General features: G+C 46.7%; 1 long non-coding RNA gene across 1 annotated transcript in view; it reads right to left on the bottom strand.

Moving 5' to 3' along the window:
* LOC116969010 overlaps positions 1-14,188 on the bottom strand; it is a 43,896-nt gene extending 29,708 nt beyond the window's left edge. The window contains exon 1 of the long non-coding RNA XR_004410588.1: positions 14,128-14,188. This is a non-coding gene — a long non-coding RNA (uncharacterized LOC116969010). The remainder of the gene's footprint in view (positions 1-14,127) is intronic.
* Positions 14,189-15,858: the final 1,670 nt, after the last annotated feature.

Genomic DNA, 15,858 nt, shown 5'->3' with positions numbered 1-15,858 from the left:
CCCAGTTTGGCAAAAAGAATAAATCAGGGAAGGTAGTGCATCCGTGAATAACAAAGGAAATCAGGGATAGTATCAAAGCAAAAGATGAAGCGTATAAATTAGCCAGAAAAAGCAGCCTACCAGAGGACTGGGAGAAATTCAGAGACCAGTAGAGGAGGACAAAGGGCTTAATTAGGAAAGGGAAAATAGATGATGAAAGAAAACTGGCAGGGAACATAAAAACTGACTGCAAAAGTTTTTATAGATATGTGAAGAGAAAGAGATTAGTTAAAGCAAATGTAGGTCCCTTGCAGTCAGAAACAGGTGAATAGATCATGGGGAACAAGGATATGGCGGACCAATTGAATAACTACTTTGGTTCCATCTTCACTAAGGAAGACATAAATAATCTTCCGGAAATAGCAAGGGATCGCGGGTCAAAGGAGATGGAGGAACTGAGTGAAATCCAGGTTAGTCAGGAAGTGGTGTTGGGTAAATTGAATGGATTAAAGGCCGAAAAATCCCCAGGGGCAGATAGGCTGCATCCCAGAGTACTTAAGGAAGTAGCTCCAGAAATAGTGGATGCATTAGTGATAATTTTTCAAAACTCTTTAGATTCTGGAGTAGTTCCTGAGGATTGGAGGGTAGCTAATGTAACCCCACTTTTTAAAAAGGGAGAGAGAAAACGGGGAATTACAGACCAGTTAGTCTAACATCGGTAGTGGGGAAACTACTAAAGTCAGTTATTAAAGATGGGATAGCAGCACATTTGGAAAGTGGTGAAATCATTGAACAAAGTCAGCATGGATTTACGAAAGGTAAATCATGTCTGACGAATCTTATAGAATTTTTCGAGGATGTAACTAGTAGTGTGCATAAGGGAGAACCAGTGGATGTGTGATATCTGGACTTTCAGAAGGCTTTCGACAAGGTCCCACATAAGAGATTAGTATACAAACTTAAAGCACACGGTATTGGGGGTTCAGTATTGATGTGGATAGAGAACTGTCTGGCAAACATGAAGCAAAGAGTAGGAGTAAACAGGTCCTTTTCACAATGGCAGGCAGTGACTAGTGGGGTACCGCAAGGCTCAGTGCTGGGACCCCAGCGATTTGGTGGAAGCTAGCAAGAGGGAGCAGCTGATTGGGAGTCAGATCCCTGCTGATTGTATTGGATTGTACTTTGTATTGTACTTTGTACTGTATTGTACATTGTATTGTATTGTACATTGTATTGCATTGTACTTTGTATTGTATCCTGGGTAAGAGGGGTGTATGAGGGCCAGGGCAGTTTACTGTTCTGGATGTCAGATGTGGGAGGTCAAGGAATCTGATAGCCTTCCAGACGTCCACATCTGTGCCAGGTGCATCGAGATGAGGCTCCTAAGGGACCTTATTAGGAACCTGGAGCAGCCGCTCAATGACTTCTGTCTGGTCAGGGAGAGCGAAGAAGTCATTGAGAGGAGTTACAGAGAGGTGGTCACTCCAAGACCACAGGAGGCAGACAAGTGGGTAACGGTTGGGAGGGGCAAGGGGCAGAGGCAGGGACTAGAGAGTACCCCGGTGGCTGTACACCTTGACAATAAGTACTCCTGTTTGAGCACTGTTGGGGGGGGACAGCCTACCTGGGGGTAGAAACAGCGGCCGGGCCTCCGGCACAGAGACCGGTCCTGTTGCTCAGAAGGGTAAGGAAAAGAAGAGGAGGGCATTAGTAATAGGGGACTCTATAGTTCGGGGGTCAGACAGGCGATTCTGTGGATGCAGTCCGGAGACCCGGATGGTAGTTTGCCTCCCTGGTGCCAGGGTTTGGGATGTGTCTGAAGGTGTCCAAGATATCCTGAAATGGGAGGGAGAGGAGCCCGAGGTCGTGGTACATATAGGTACCAATGACATAGGTAGAAAAAGAGAAGAGGTCCTGAAAGGAGAATTTAGGGAGTTAGGAGGAGAGTTAAAGAGAAGGACCAAAAAGGTAACAATCTCGGGAATACTGCCTATGCCACGCGACAGTGAGAGTAGGAATGGAGCGAGGTGGAGGATAAATGCGTGGCTGAAGGACTGGTGCAGAGGGCAGGGATTCAAGTTTCTGGATCATTGGGACCACTTTTGGGGAAGGTGCGACCTGTACAAAAAGGACGGGTTGCACTTGAACCCGAGGGGGACCAATATCCTGGCGGGGAGATATGCAAAGGCTACTGGGGAGACTTTAAACTAGAACGGTTTGGGGGAGAGACTCAAATAGAGAAAGCTAGTAGACAGTGTGTGAGGCAGGAGGCAGAGAAGGGAAGCACTCAGACTCAACATGTAGGGGGGAAAGAAGAAAACAATAATAAACAGAGAATAAGAGGTGGTGGGGTTCTTAAATGTGTGAACAGAGAGACAGAGGGAGGTAAAATGGGGGTGGAAGCAATAGGTAGCAAGGTGAAAAGTAAAAGTGGCAGGCATACAAATCATGGGCAAAAATCAGAAAGGGCCACTTTTCAACATAATTGTATAAGGGGTAAGAGCGTTGTAAAAACAAGCCTGAAGGCTTTGCGTCTCAATGCAAGGAGCATTCGTAATAAGGTGGATGAGTTGAATGTGCAGATAGCTATTAATGATTATGATATAGTTGGGATCACGGAGACATGGCTCCAGGGTGATCAAGGCTGGGAGCTGAACATCCAGGGATATTCAATATTCAGGAGGGATAGACAGAAAGGAAAAGGAGGTGGGGTAGCATTGCTGGTTAGAGAGGAGATTAACGCAATAGAAAGGAAGGACATTAGCTTGGAGGATGTGGAATCGATATGGGTAGAGCTGCGAAACACGAAGGGGCAGAAAAGGCTAGTGGGTGTTGTAAACAGGCCACCTAACAGTAGTAGTGAAGTTGGGGATGGCATCAATCAGGAAATTAGAAATGCGTGCAACAAAGCTAAAACAGTTATAATGGGTGACTTCAATCTCCATATAGATTGGGTGAATCAAATTGGCAGGGGTGCTGAGGAAGAGGATTTCTTGGAATGTATGCGGGATAGTTTTCTAAACCAACATGTAGAGGAACCAACGAGAGAGCAGGATATTCTAGACTGGTTATTGAGTAATGAGGAAGGGTTAGTTAACAGTCTTGTTGTGCGTGCCCACTTGGGCAAGAGTGACCATAATATGGTTGAGTTCTTCATTAGGATGGAGTATGAGACGTGAATTGGCCAAGATTGACTGGCAATTAATTCTTAAAGGGTTGACGGTGGATATGCAATGGAAGGCATTTAAAGACTGCATGGACGAACTACAAAAATTGTTCATCCCAGTTTGGCAAACGAATAAATCAGGGAAGGTAGTGCATCCGTGAATAACAAAGGCTCGAAGGGCCGAATGGCCTACTCCTGCACCTATTTTCTATGTATCTATGTAAATCGGAAGTGGCAGTGATGCAGTTGAACAAAGGGGACTATGAAGGCATGAGAGGGGAGCTGGCCAAGGTGGACAGGAAAGGGATCCTAGCAGGAATGACGGTGGAACAGCAATGGCAGGAATTTATCGGCATAATCCGGAAGACACAGGATAATTTCATTCCAAAAAGGAAGAAAGATTCTAAGGGGAGTAGGAGGCAACTGTGGCTGACAAGAGAAGTTAGGGATAGAATAAAACTAAAAGAAAAGATGTATAACACAGCAAAGAGTAGCCGGAAGCCAGAGGATTGGGAAACTTCCATGGGACAACAGAAGGAAACAAAACGGGCAATACGGGCTGAAAAGATGAAGTACGAAGGGAAGCTGGCCAGGAATATAAAGAAGGACGGTAGAAGCTTCTTTAGATGCGTTAAGGGAAAAAGAATAGCAAAGTCAAATGTGGGTCCCTTGAAGGCAGACACGGGTGAAATTATTATGGGCAACAAGGAAATGGCAGAAGAGTTGAATAGGTACCTCGGATCTGTCTTCACTAAGGAAGACACAAACAATCTCCCAGATGTACTGGAGGACATGGGATCTAAGGGGGTAGAGGAACTGAAAGAAATTTTCATTTGGCGAGAAATAGTATTGGGTAGGCTAATGGGACTGAAGGATGATAAATCCCCTGGGCCTGATGGTCTGCATCCCAGGGTCCTCAGGGTGGTGGCTCTAGAAATAGTGGACGCATTGGTGATCATTTTCCAATGTTCAATAGATTCAGGATCAGTTCCTGTGGATTGGAGGATAGCTAATGATATCCCACTTTTCAAGAAAGGAGCGAGAATGAAAACGGGGAATTACAGACAGTTAGCCTGACTTCGGTGGTGGGAAAGATGTTATTAAAATTATTAAAGAAGTAATAATGGGGCATTTGGATAGCAGTAAAATGATTAGCCCAAGTCAACATGGATTTATGAAAGGGAAATCATGCTTGACTAATCTTCTGGAATTTTTTTGAGGTTGTGGCAAGTAAAATGGATGAAGGGGTGCCAGTGGATGTAGTGTATCTAGACTTTCAGAAGCCTTTGATAAGGTCCCGCACAGGAGACTGGTGACTAAAATTAGAGCACATGATATTGGGGGAAGGGTGTTGACATGGATAGAAAATTGGTTGGCAGACCGGAAGCAAAGAGTAGGAGTGAACGGGTCCTTTTCAGAATGGCAGGCAGTGGCGAGTGGAGTGCCGCAAGGCTCGGTGTTGGGGCCGCAACTGTTTACCATATATATTAATGATTTGGAAGAGGGAATTAGGAGCAACACTAGCAAGTTTGCGGATGACACAAAGTTGGGTGGCAGTGTGAACTGTAAAGAGGATGTTAGGAGGTTGCAGGGTGACCTGGACGGTTTGAGTGAGTGGGCAGATGCGTGGCAAATGCAGTATAATATAGATAAATGTGAGGTTATCCACTTTGGCGGTAAAAGCAAGGGGGCAGATTATTATCTCAATGGGGTTAGGCTAGGTAAGGGGGAGGTGCAGCGAGACCAGGGCATCGTTGTACACCAGTCACTGAAAGTTGGCGTGCAGGTACAGCAGGCAGTGAAGAAAGCTAATGGAATGTTGGCCTTCATAACAAGAGGATTTCAGTATAGGAGTAAAGAGGTTCTTCTGCAGTTGTATAGGGCTCTGGTGAGACCACATCTAGAGGATTGTGTACAGTTTTGGTCTCCTAATTTGAGGAAGGACATCCTTGTGATTGAGGCAGTGCAGCGTAGGTTCACGAGATTGATCCCTGGGATGGCGGGACTGTCATATGAGGAAAGATTGAAAAGACTAGGCTTGCTTTCACTGAAGTTTAGAAGGATGAGGGGTGATCTTATAGAAACATATAAAATTATAAAAGGACTGGACAAGCTAGATGCAGGAAAAATGTTCTCAAAGTTGGGCGAGTCCAGAACCAGGGGCTACCGTCTTAGAATAAAGGGGAGGTTATTTAAGACTATGGTGAGAAAAAACTTTTTCACCCAGAGAATTGTTAATTTATGGAATTACCTGCCACAGAGGGCAGTGGAGGTCAAGTCACTGAATGGATTTAAGAGAGTTAGATAGAGCTCTAGGGGGTAATGGAGTCAAGGGATATGGGGAGAAGGCAGGCACGGGTTATTGATAGGGAACGAGAGAGAGAGGGAGAGAGGGGGAGGGGGAGGGGGAGGGGGAGAGGCAGTGGGAGGGGAGGGGAGGGGGAGGGGCAGGGGGAGGGTAGGGGGAGGGGGAGGGGGAGGGGGAGGGGGAGGGGGAGAGGCAGGCGGAATTTTGTCGGAACATCCTCCGTATTCAAAGGAAAACACCAACAAACGCATGTAGGGCGGAACTAGGCCGATACCCACTGATAATAAATATCCAGAAAAGAGCACTACATTTTTTGAATCACCTTAAATCTGGCCCCCCAGATACGCTCCAGTTTAAAGCCCTTCAAACACAAGAGGGGAACCCAGAAAAGAGTTCCCTGTGTCAGTTGGTACTGAGACTAACTACCCCTATTCAGTTAAACCCTATCCAGTTAAACCCTGACTGGCCTCAGATCAATACTGACCCCCATTCACCAGTTAGAGTGAACCAAATTATCAAACAATGTAAAGAAACGTACTTGGAACATTGGGATAAAGAAACCAAAAGCCAAAGCAGATTAGAATGTTACTGTGCCCTAAAAAGAGATTATAAATTGTCAGACTATCTCTCAACTGTTAAGAGACATAAAGCAGAGACAGACCCTCACCAAATACAGGTTAAGTGACCACTATTTGGCAGTTGAAAAAGGAAGACCAAGAGAAAACAGAATATGCGGCCACTGTTTGACAGATGAGGTTGAAACAGAGGTCCACTTCCTCCTAAAATGCAAAAAATTTGACAAAACAAGGAAAGCATACTTTGACAAACTCAGTGTGGCAACCCCTGATTTTAAAGAACTAGATGATACATCACAACTAAGAATAATCCTTGGCGAAGGAAATACGGCACAACTTGGAGCACAATACGTAACAGCATGCCATAACCTGAGAGGCGGTGAATGACCAACATGCACATATGTACGCACACACTAATTGACATTAACTAACACTATGAAATTAATATTGAATTGCTAAACTTGCTATTGTGTTGTACTGCTTACAGCTGCAAGAACGTGTAGCAATCAATAAAGGGCTATAGGCCTATTGCGAGTTTATGTACAGGGACATATCTATCCATGCACTGTATACTTGTATTTATACTTATGCATTTTAAACATGTATGTCATGTTTTATACTTTGGCAATATAACAATGTTTTTTTTATCATGCCAATAAAGTTTTTAAATTGAGTTGAAAAAATTGAATTGATAGACAGCGACAGACAGACAGAGATAGACAGAGAAACAGAGAGACAGAGCGAGAGACAGAGAGAGAGAGAGAGAGAGGGATAGGGAGAGAGAGAGGGGGAGAGAGAGGGATAGGGAGAGAGAGAGGGGGAGAGAGAGAGATAGGGAGAGAGAAAGGGAGTGAGAAGGATAGGGAGAGAGAGGGATAGGGAGAGAGAGAGAGGGATAGGGAGAGAGATATAGATATTGAGATAGATACAGATAGATGGATAGAGTGAGGGATCGGTAGAGAGAGAGGTAGAGAGAGAGGTAGAGGGGGAGGTAGAGGGGCAGGTAGAGGGGCAGGTAGAGGGGGAGGTAGAAATAGAGAGAGAGATAAATAGAGGGATAGAGATAGAGATATAGAGAGAAAGAGATAGAGAGGTAGATAGAGAGACAGACAGAGAGAGATAGAAAGAGAGAGGTCTGTAATCATTATCCCGCAGTCGTTATTTACTATAGGGGGGTTGTACGTAAGGTCACTGGGTCATAGGGCTTGACACACGGAGCCGCTCAATCCATCTGGAAGTCATCGCAGCTTCCGGTATATGTTATTAATACAAGAAACGCGTACTTTCCTACCTGTTAAAAACCACCAAAATGTTGAATTTTTCTGTAATAAATGTGGAAGTCGGGGTAAGTGTGAGAGACATGTACCCAACTTCAGAATTCCAAAAGTGAAGCGAAATGAAGGAAAAGAGAAGCGATAGTTGAAGGGACAACAACAACTTAAGTGCTTGGTGAACATTGGCTATGCAGATATCGTGATTGAAAATATTGGGAATTATCGCGTTTGCTCACTGCATTTCATCAACAGTAAGGCATTATTTGTGTTTTTCTTGATTCCTTTGGTATCTAAAAAGTCTCAGAAGTGATAAATCTGGCTCTAAATTTTGCTTCAGAGGCGTTTTCTTTTTGTATGTAAAAACCCACTTGAGAACCATGGGCGAATTTAAAATTTACAGCCAGATTTATCCCTTCTGAGACTTTTTAGATGCCAAAGGAATCAAGAAAAAACACAAATAATTACTTAGTTGATGAAATGCAGTGAGCAAACGGCCAATGTTCGCCAAGCACTCTGGCTGTTGTTCATAGCAAAAGGATTTGAGTATAGGAGCAGGGAGGTTCTACTGCAGTTGTACAGGGTCTTGGTGAGACCACACCTGGAGTATTGCGTACAGTTTTGGTCTCCAAATCTGAGGAAGGACATTATTGCCATAGAGGGAGTGCAGAGAAGGTTCACCAGACTGATTCCTGGGATGTCAGGACTGTCTTATGAAGAAAGACTGGATAGACTTGGTTTATACTCTCTAGAATTTAGGAGATTGAGAGGGGATCTTATAGAAACTTATAAAATTCTTAAGGGGTTGGACAGGCTAGATGCAGGAAGATTTTTCCCGATGTTGGGGAAGTCCAGGACAAGGGGTCACAGCTTAAGGATAAGGGGGAAATCCTTTAAAACCGAGATGAGAAGAACTTTTTTCACACAGAGAGTGGTGAATCTCTGGAACTCTCTGCCACAGAGGGTAGTCGAGGCCAGTTCATTGGCTATATTTAAGAGGGCGTTAGATGTGGCCCTTGTGGCTAAGGGGATCAGAGGGTATGGAGAGAAGGCAGGTACGGGATACTGAGTTGGATGATCAGCCATGATCATATTGAATGGCGGTGCAGACTCGAAGGGCCGAATGGCCTACTCATGCACCTAATTTCTATGTTCTATGTTTCTATGAGAACTGCTGTAGATTTGGGAGCAACAGCAGCAGGAGTTTAGCAAGAGATACGACTGATTGGCTCTAGCCCAAGTGGGAGGTGAGAAGTGAGTCAGTGCTGTGAAAACAGTTGAAAACTGAGGAATTTGGTTTGTAAATTGGTAAATCAGGCAATTTATCAGTCAATTTAAGCAAGGCGGCTCTTAGCGAGCGGCAGTGAGTGAGCGGCTTTGTGAGGGAAGTGTGAGTCTTTGGCTCGAGAGTCTTTGGCGAGGAGGCGAAAGAAGGAGATGTCAGGCATGCTGATTCAGTGCGATGCTTGCAGTATGTGGGAGGTCAAGGACACCGCTAGTGCCTCTGGCTGCTACAAATGCGAGAAGTGCATCCAGGTAGAGCTCCTGAAGGGCCGTGTTGGGGAACTGGAGAAGCAAGTGGATGACCTCCGGTTCGTCCGAGAAACGGAGTCGTTCCTCGACAAGTCCTACAGTACGATTGTTACACCTAAGGTACTGGAAGAGAGAAGGTGGGAGACATTGAGAACGGGAGGGAAGCATGGAATGCCAACATCCCCGGGTGTTGTACCTCTTGTGAACAGGTTCACCCACTTAGAAGCTGTCGGGACAGAAGAGGTGTTTACACTGGGCGGCGGACTGGCTTGTGATGCGAATAGGGCTGTTGAGCCAAAACCAAAAAGGCCTAAGGCAGGCAACGCCATTGTAGTGGGAGACTCCATTGTGAGAGGTACGGACAGGGGTTTCTGCGGCAACAGACGGGATGCGAGGATGGTGTGCTGCCTTCCTGGTGCCAGGATCCAGGATGTCACGGACAGAGTGCAGAAAATCCTCAAGGGCGAAGGTGAACATCCAGAAGTGGTAGTGCATGTCGGCACAAACGATGTCGGAAAGAAGGGAATGAATATTCTGCAGCGTGACTTTAGAGAGCTCGGAAAAATGCTGAAAAGCAGGACCTCCAGAGTTGTTATCTCCGGTTTGCTTCCAGTTCCTCGTGCTGGCGAGAGCAGGAACAGGGAGATATGGGACCTGAACGTGTGGCTGAGGAACTGGTGCACGGGGCAGGGATTTAGATTCTTAGATCACTGGGATCTGTTTTGGGGTAAGGGGGAACTGTACAAAAGGGACGGATTGCATCTTAACAGGTGTGGGACCAGCATCCTGGCAGGCAGGTTTGCCACTGCTACACGGGTGGTTTTAAACTGAATAAGGGGGGTGGGGTGTCGAATGGGATAGTGGAGGATGGAGTTAAAGGGAAAGGGTTTCTTAAATGTGTGAGCGTAGAGACAGAGGGGTGTAAAATGAGGGTAGAAGCAATAGGTAGCAAGGTGAAAAGTAAAAGTGGCAGGCAGACAAAACCAGGGCAAAAATCAGAAAGGGCCACTTTTCAACATAATTGTATAAGGGGTAAGAGTGTTGTAAAAACAAGCCTGAAGGCTTTGTGTCTCAATGCAAGGAGCATTCGTAATAAGGTGGATGAGTTGAATGTGCAGATAGCTATTAATGACTATGATATAGTTGGGATCACGGAGACATGGCTCCAGGGTGACCAAGGCTGGGAGCTGAACATCCAGGGATATTCAATATTCAGGAGGGATAGAGAGAAAGGAAAAGGAGGTGGGGTAGCATTGCTGATTAGAGAGGAGATTAACGCAATGGACAGGAAGGACATTAGTTTGGAGGATGTGGAATCGGTATGGGTAGAGCTGCGAAACACTAAGGGGCAGAAAACGCTGGTGGGTGTTGTGTACAGGCCACCTAACAGTAGTAGTGAAGTTGGAGATGGTATCAAACAGGAAATTAGAAATGCCTGCGACAAAGGCAAAACCGTTATAATGGGTGACTTCAATCTACATATAGATTGGGTGAATCAAATTGGCAGGGGTGCTGAGGAAGAGGATTTCTTGGAATGTATGCGGGATAGTTATCTAAATCAACATGTAGAGGAACCAACGAGAGAGCAGGCTATTTTAGACTGGGTATTGAGTAATGAGGAAGGGTTAGTTAGCAGTCTTGTTGTACGTGCCCCCTTGGGCAAGAGTGACCATAATATGGTTGAGTTCTTCATTAGGATGGAGGGTGACATTGTTAATTCAGAAACAATGGTTCTGAACTTAAAGAAAGGTAACTTTGAGGGTATGAGACGTGAATTGGCCAAGATTGACTGGCAATTAATTCTAAAAGGGTTGACGGTGGATATGCAATGGAAGACATTTAAAGACTGCATGGATGAACTACAAAAATTGTTCATCCCAGTTTGGCAAAAGAATAAATCAGGGAAGGTAGTGCATCCGTGGATAACAAGGGAAATCAGGGATAGTATCAAAGCGAAGGATGATGCGTACAAATTAGCCAGAAAAAGCAGCATACTGGGAGAAATTCAGAGACCAACAGAGGAGGACAAAGGGCTTAATTAGGAAAGGAAAAATAGATTATGAAAGAAAACTGGCAGGGAACATAAAAACTGACTGCAAAAGTTTTTATAGATATGTGAAAAGAAAGAGATTAGTTAAAACAAATGTCGGTCCCTTGCAGTCAGAAACAGGTGAGTTGATCATGGGGAACAAGGATATGGCGGACCAATTGAATAACTACTTTGGTTCCGTCTTCACTAAGGAAGACATAAATAATCTGCCGGAAATAGCAGGGGACCGCGGGTCAAAGGAGTTGGAGGAATTGAGTGAAATCCAGGTTAGCCGGGAAGTGGTGTTGGGTAAATTGAATGGATTAAAGGCCGATAAATCCCCAGGGCCAGATAGGCTGCATCCCAGAGTACTTAAGGAAGTAGCTCCAGAAATAGTGGATGCATTAGTAATAATCTTTCAAAACTCTTTAGATTCTGGAGTAGTTCCTGAGGATTGGCGGGTAGCAAACGTAACCCCACTTTTTAAGAAGGGAGGGAGAGAGAAAACGGGGAATTACAGACCAGTTAGTCTAACATCGGTAGTGGGGAAACTGCTAGAGTCAGTTATTAAAGATGGGATAGTGATGAAGCCGAATTTTAGTTAAAAATATAAGAAGATATTAAATTGGCTTCTGGGCTAGCTTACAGCTTATATTTAGTCTCAAATTAGGCTTGCCTCAGGTTGCAGTGTGTGGGATAATAAATACCATAACATTGTCTCCCAAGCGAGGAAGTGACAGAGAAAGAAACAGCTAGTCACATCTTTGAAGTAAGATGCCGTAAACCAAATGACCAATGTTTATGGGGGAGGAGGCGATAAAGGAAGAGAGAAACAGCTAGTCACATCTTTGAAGTAAGATGCCGTAAACCAAATGGCCAATGTTTATGAGGGACCAAGTGATGAGAGAGGAACCAGGGAAGTAGAAAGATAAGATGCCGTAAACCAAGTGTCCAATGTTTATGAGGGACCAAATGACAGAGAGGAAGCAGCGAAAGAGCTAGGGTGATCTCTGTGAAGATAAAATGTCGTAAACCAAATGGCCAATGTTATCTTGTACTATGTAAACAAAATGCCTTTAATGTGATGCATTCTGTGGAAACCTTTTCCTGTACCTCTGACCATGACTAATGTCTGTGGAATGTGCTAAGGGGACAAAAAAAAACTATTTAATGCAATGTAATTCGGTTGTTCAGAGAAGTGGACGGAGGACGGTCAAGTGTCTGTATTGGTCACTTGACTGGAGTTCTCCCTCCCTTCGATCGGCCGATAGTAAGTAAAGTTTTGAACTGGTCTACCAAACAGTTTGTGTGGTGTCTGTTTATTAAGAAGCGAACCTGGTTTAGTTGTTAAGAAAAGTAGCTTTTTCAATAGCAGCACATTTGGAAAGTGGTGAAATCATTGGACAAAGTCAGTATGGATTTACAAAAGGTAAATCATGTCTGACGAATCTTATAGAATTTTTCGAGGATGTAACTAGTAGCGTGGATAGGGGAGAACCAGCGGATGTGGTGTATCTGGACTTCCAGAAGGCTTTCGACAAGGTCCCACATAAGAGATTAGTATACAAACTTAAAGCACACGGCATTGGGGGTTCAGTATTGATGTGGATAGAGAACTGGCTGGCAAACAGGAAGCAAAGAGTAGGAGTAAACGGGTCCTTTTCACAATGGCAGGCAGTGACTAGTGGGGTACCGCAAGGCTCAGTGCTGGGACCCCAGCTATTTACAATATATATTAATGATCTGGATGAGGGAATTGAAGGCAATATCTCCAAGTTTGCGGATGACACTAAGCTGGGGGGCAGTGTTAGCTGTGAGGAGGATGTTAGGAGACTGCAAGGTGACTTGGATAGGCTGGGTCTTGAGGCGGGACTGGAAGATGGTGAGGGACTCAGAAGTTCGGATCAATTGTGGGAGGGAGTTCCAGAGCCTGGGAGCTGCCCTGGAGAAGGCTCTGTCTCCAAAAGTGCAGAGGTTGGATTTCAGAATGGAGAGGAGACCGGTTGAAATGGATCTGAGGGACCGTGAGGGTTGGTAGGGGGAGAGGAGGTCAGTGAGATAAGGGGGGAGCAAGTGGTTGAGGGCTTTGTAGGTGAGGACCAGGATTTTGTAGATGATCTGGTGGGAAATGGGAAGCCAGTGATGTTCTTTGAGGACTGGGGTGATGTGGTGCCAGGATTTGGTCTGGGTAATGAGTTGGGCGGCTGCATTCTGGACCAGTTGGAGTCGGTTGATGTTGCTGGAATTAATGCCAAAGAGAACTATAATGTGGATAAATGTGAGGTTATCCACTTTGGTGGCAAAAACAGGATAGCAGACTAATCTAAATGGTGGCCGATTAGGAAAAGGAGATGCAACGAAACCTGGGTGTCATGGTACACCAGTCATTGAAAGTAGGCATGCAGGTGCAGCAGGCAGTGAAGAAAGCGAATGGTATGTAAGCATTCATAGCAAAAGGATTTGAGTATTGGAGCAGGGAGGTTCTACTGCAGTTGTACAGGGTCTTGGTGAGACCACACCTGGAGTATTGCGTACAGTTTTGGTCTCCAAATCTGAGGAAGGACATTATTGCCATAGAGGGAGTGCAGAGAAGGTTCACCAGACTGATTCCTGGGATGTCAGGACTGTCTTATGAAGAAAGACTGGATAGACTTGGTTTATACTCTCTAGAATTTAGGAGATTGAGGGGGGATCTTATAGAAACTTACAAAATTCTTAAGGGGTTGGACAGGCTAGATGCAGGAAGATTGTTCCCGATGTTGGGGAAGTCCAGGACAAGGGGTCACAGCTTAAGGATAAGGGGGAAATCCTTTAAAACCGAGATGAGAAGAACTTTTTTCACACAGAGAGTGGTGAATCTCTGGAATTCTCTGCCACAGAGGGTAGTCGAGGCCAGTTCATTGGCTATATTTAAGAGGGAGTTAGATGTGGCCCTTGTGGCTAAAGGGATCATGGGGTATGGAGAGAAGGCAGGTACGGAATACTGAGTTGGATGATCAGCCATGATCATATTGAATGGCGGTGCAGGCTCGAAGGGCCGAATGGCCTCTACTCCTGCACCTATTGTCTATGTTTCTATGTTTGTTGTCCCTTGAGCTCTCACTTCTATCTACCGTCATTTCTTCTCACCTTTGGAGTTCTGAAGGAGGCTAAATGTCTCACACACTTATCCCGATTTCCATAATTATTTACGGAGCAACAGTTGACAATTTCAGCGGGTTTTAAAGGGCCCGCTACGCTGGAAACAATCAATGGTCAGTGTTTACCTGCAGTTCATCGCGTGTAATCCAGTTGGCGTAGCGTAGCAACAGGACGGGACCGTCATGGGTCGTGACCCGACTGCCGTGAAACCTCCCTATGAAGCCCAGTGGTAAATCCGGCTCCCTGTTGGACAGTCGAGACAAATAGAGAGAAAGTGAGAGGCAGAGAGAGGGCGGGAGATGGAGAGAGAGAGACAGATAGAGAAAGTGAGAGACTGTCCCGACTGCCCGGCAGCGGCGACATGACTCATCCACGGCCCCGGCCGCCCGGCGCCCGCCCATCAGCCCCACCCGAGATTGATGGTCGTGTTGCGGCGGCGGCGGGACCCGGTGCAGACCCGACCCCAGGCCCAGGCCCGGCTCCCCGAGCTCCGCCAACCCCGGGCCCAGTCACTGTCTCCCGGGTGCGAGGCCGCGGCCTGGACCCCCCGGCACCGAATCCCCAGCCAGCGCGCCCGCCCCGCCCGCCCTGATCCACCGGAGCCTCTCACCGCGTCCGGCCCGGCCCGGCCCATCCGGGTCCCCACTCACTCACTCGCGGCTCATCCGCCCGCCCGCTGCCCGTTGCCCCGGAGACAGAGACAGAGAGAGAGAGACCGCGCGGGCAGGGGCTCAGCCCGGAAATGACGTCGCTGCCCCGGCCCGTTGCCCCGCAGACAGCGGGGCGGCCTCAGCCCGGAAATGACGCCACGGCCAAGATGGAGCCGACCAGCACTGGACGGTGAGAGAACGAACAAGAGGGAGAGAGAAAGAGGGAGAAAAAGAGGGAGACAGAGAGATACGTAAAGAAGGAGAGAGAGAGAGAGAGTGTGTGTGGAGGGAGGGAGGGGGGAGAGAGAAGAGAGAGAAGAGAGAGAGAAGAGAGAGAAGAGAGAGAGAGAGTCTGGGGGTTGGAAAAGGGGTGAAGTGAGTAGCGGGGGAACAGGGAGCAAAGGGAGGGGAGGATTCAAGGGGGTGGGTTTGGTGCCGAGGGGGATGAATGGGGGGCAGGGAACTGGGAGAGAGAGAGAGAGAGAGGGGTGAAGTGAGCAAAGGAAGAGGGTTGGGAGCCAGGTGGGGTTTCATACTTTGGTGGTGGGGAGGGAGCAAAGGGGGGTAAGGAGCAGGAGGCGGCAGCAGGGGGCGGCAGCAGGGGCAGGGAACCACAGGGAGGAGGTCACATTGTTTGGGGGTGGGGAGGATGTTGCAGTTTAGGAAGTCAAACCAGGGCAGGATCGTCACTGTGAATGGCGGGGCGCTGGGGGGATGTGTGGAGCCGAGGGATCTAGGAGTGTGGGTACGAGATAACGCTACAACGCTGTATCGCTCTATGAATCTATGACAAAGTGCTGGAGTAACTCAGCAGGTCAGGCAGCATCTGCGGAGAAGATAGACACTCCAGTAACTCAGCGGGTCAGTCTCCCTTCTTTGGTTTGGTTTAGTTTAGAGATGCAGCGTGGAAACAACATAGAAAATAGGTGCAGGAGTAGGCCATTCGGCCCTTCGAGCCTGCACCGCCATTCAATATGATCATGGCTGATCATCCAACTCAGTATCCTGTACCTGCCTTCTCTCCATACCCCCTGATCCCTCTAGCCACAAGGGCCACATCTAACAGGTCTTTCGACAAATGGAGTCCGTGCCGACCAGTGATCACTCCATACACTAGCACTATCCTACACACATTAGGGATAATTTTGCAATTTTGCGGAGGCCGATTAATCTACAACCGTGAATGTCTTTGAAATGTTGGAGGAA

Source organism: Amblyraja radiata (assembly GCF_010909765.2).
Source record: "Amblyraja radiata isolate CabotCenter1 chromosome 42 unlocalized genomic scaffold, sAmbRad1.1.pri SUPER_42_unloc_2, whole genome shotgun sequence".
Lineage (NCBI taxonomy): Eukaryota > Metazoa > Chordata > Chondrichthyes > Rajiformes > Rajidae > Amblyraja > Amblyraja radiata.
This window is presented reverse-complemented; position numbering and strand designations above follow the sequence as displayed.